This window comes from Pteropus vampyrus, unplaced genomic scaffold (assembly GCF_000151845.1).
Source record: "Pteropus vampyrus isolate Shadow unplaced genomic scaffold, Pvam_2.0 Scaffold103, whole genome shotgun sequence".
NCBI classification, from domain to species: domain Eukaryota; kingdom Metazoa; phylum Chordata; class Mammalia; order Chiroptera; family Pteropodidae; genus Pteropus; species Pteropus vampyrus.
Window position 1 is genome coordinate 5,084,194 of NW_011888884.1, and position 3,228 is coordinate 5,087,421.

Here is a 3,228-nt window from a genome sequence, read left to right on the forward strand (position 1 = left end):
ACAGTCTTCTTGAAGAATACAGGAATCTTAGAATAGTTACCTCTTATTGTCAACCTCTTTTATCATCTATGTTTTTAGTTCTAGAATTTTATTTCCTCCACCTTGTTTTTAAGCCCTACATTTGTTCCATTATTTTTTCATAAAGGCAACCATTTTATAGATTTATTTATATATTTATCAGTTCTTTATTATTTATTTATTTTTCATTTCTACTCTTTCCACCTAGGTTGAACTTTTTTCTTCCTTAGGTACATTCTTTTATAGTTCATTCAGTGGGTACTGAGAAAGATAAAAATCTCTTAGCCTTTGTCTGAAAAGTTATTTATTTTTTAATACATTTTTAATTTATTTTTATGTTTTAGTTATAGTTGGCATATAATATTAAATTAGTTTCAGGTGTACACCATAGTAACTAGAAGTTTAGATAACTTATAAAATAATCACCCTGATAAGTCTAGTGCCCATCTGACACCATGCATAGTTATTACAATATTATTGACTGTATTCCCTATGCTATACTTACATACCCATGACTGTTTTTATAACTGGCAATTTGCACATCATAATCCCCTACCCTTTTTCACCCATCCTCTCAACCCCCTTCTCATCTGGCAACCATCAAAATGTTCTCTGTATCTATGAGTTTGTTTCTGTTTTGTTTGTTCGTTTATTTTGTTTTTACATTCCATATGTAAATGAAATTATACAGTATTTGTCTTTATCTGACTTATTTCACTTAGCATAATTCTCTCTAGGTCTATTCATGTTGTCACAAATGGCAAGATTTTATTCTTTTTTATAGTTGAATAATATTCCATTGCATATATGTACCACATCTTTTTAAGATTTATTTAATTACTAGTTTCAAGTATATGGTACATTGGTTAGACATTTTATAGTTCATAAAACAATCCCCCTAGTTGCTCTTTCTCTTCTCTGGCTTTCTACCTAGCCATTACATTAATGCTAACTTCATTTCCTATGCCGTGCTCCCCATCCCTGTGACCATCTATTAACTACTAATTTGTACTTCTTTAACCTTTCACCCCATTCTCCCAGCCCTCCACCTACCTCTGCTCTGTTGTCACCAGATTGTCCTTTATATTTGTGAGACTGTTTTTGATTAGTTCTTTTTGTTCCTTAGATTCTGTATATAGGAGAAATCACATGGTATTTATCTTTCTTTGTCTGACTTATTTCACTCAGCATAATAACCTCTAGTTCTATCTATGTTTTGCAAATGGTAGGATTTCATTTTTTTTAATGGCTGAGTAATATTCAATGGAAAATTAACTTTAAGTTTGAAAAAAAAATTAAACAAGTTAAAAGTTAAAAGTAATTCAACTCCGTAACTTGAAGATATGATTCCATTATCATCTGAATTCTATTTTGATGCCATTTCTACTTTATTCTTAATGCATATAACAGACTAAATATTCTTAAAATATAATAGTATTGTTTACTATTGAAAGCAGAATGTGCTTCCTTTTTAAAAAGCTATATTAAATGCTCTTTGTATAAAACACTATGACTTCTTTTTAGACCAGCTTTCATGTTTCATTATTGACACTAGCTTTACTAACATATTTTGCATAATTATAAATATTAGTGCTCATTTATTTAATATTTATTAAAAACTCTTTTTATGTGTTTTAAATGTGAACTGTAATTCCTGCCAAATCATCAAATAAGTGTAGACTGTATGACACACGAAAGGAAAAGTAGAGTAAGGTCTCCTGTAGCAGCTATACATTGATCCATAGTCTAGGATCTGTCACTATGCTCTTTATCTTATAGAAGGCAAGTCAAAGAAAATTCTGTATTTTATGATTTGAAAACCGAGAGTAGATATTAAGAGAAAATACTGATCAGTTATAATGTACTTATTGAAAAATAAGGTAATTTTAAACACACTGTACTCTTACATCATTGTACTTAGAATTTATTATGATTTCATCATTGTATTTAGTACATCCGGTCAAACGAGGTGGTCAAATTCCCTACCTTAACCTGGCGCTAGAAAATACAGAGCATAAGAACTTTTCTAAAATTATGTCTTCTATCTTTTATTTGATTTTTTTTTTTGTCATTTGACTCCATTTTCTTCTACAATTTGCTTTTGCCTTATATTCCTGAAATTTAATGTAATATATTTATGTAGTATACTGACCTTTGTTTTAATAACTATTTCTTATGAAGACAAAATTTTATTTTTAACAATGATTAATATTATGAGTTTTCTATTTGTCATTTAAGTATAGTCTTCACAGTCTACTTCAATAATTTCTTCCATCAACCTCTTCTCTAACACTGAGCTATAGATTTATTGTATCATTTAACATCCTTTGAAAATTAAATCTTTTACATTTGATGTGTGAAATTTATATTCAATAACCCTTTCTCACAAAGAGTAATAGTGTGAACTATATTGGCCGAGGTCTTAATTTCTACTTTAAAAACCAATAATATACATTGTGCATACATATTAGCATATATGCTATAATCAACTCAATCATTATTACAGTGTAACTAGTGTTAATTTAGATAGTCTCTGATTAATAGTATCTCATAATTTAATTATTTTTTTATATCATATCTGTGTAAGAATATGGGTAAATAGAGAAAGAAAGGGTTCCTTTTTTCATCCAGGTTATAGTTTAATTTCTGTGGGTTGAACTTTAATCTTTTAGTTCTCATTAAAGTTCCATATCAGAATAGGTCCTGAGAAACGTTAGTGACTATGTAATTTAGTTGTTTTAATAACAGCAATGTTATAAAATATATAGGTAATTATCATGTGACTATAGAGAAATGGCATTATTAAAATTATCTTCATGACCTTATGAATATTGAATGTGAAATTGCAGAAAAATGTTACAGGAATAACTGAGTTCCTTTTGCTAAAGTCTATACAATCTGACATTCTCTGGAGGATCAGTAGTTCTTGTAGAAATAGCTAAAAACATGTGGATGACATCAGCAGAAAATATGTCATGTGAAAGAAGTTTGTTGGTGACTTTCTTCTCATTAGAGTTTAATTTCAGAATCTAGTTTTCCTTTCTTTCCTCTCCCTTTCTTCCCCTCCCCTAGGATTAATAATGAAACCCTGATAACCATTCAATATAGGAAACTAAGTTTCAAAGGGACCATTAAAATTTATTTTTCATTACTACCTTGTTGGAGTTATAAACAATTTATTAAAAAGTTTTTCTTTTTAAATAGGGTAAC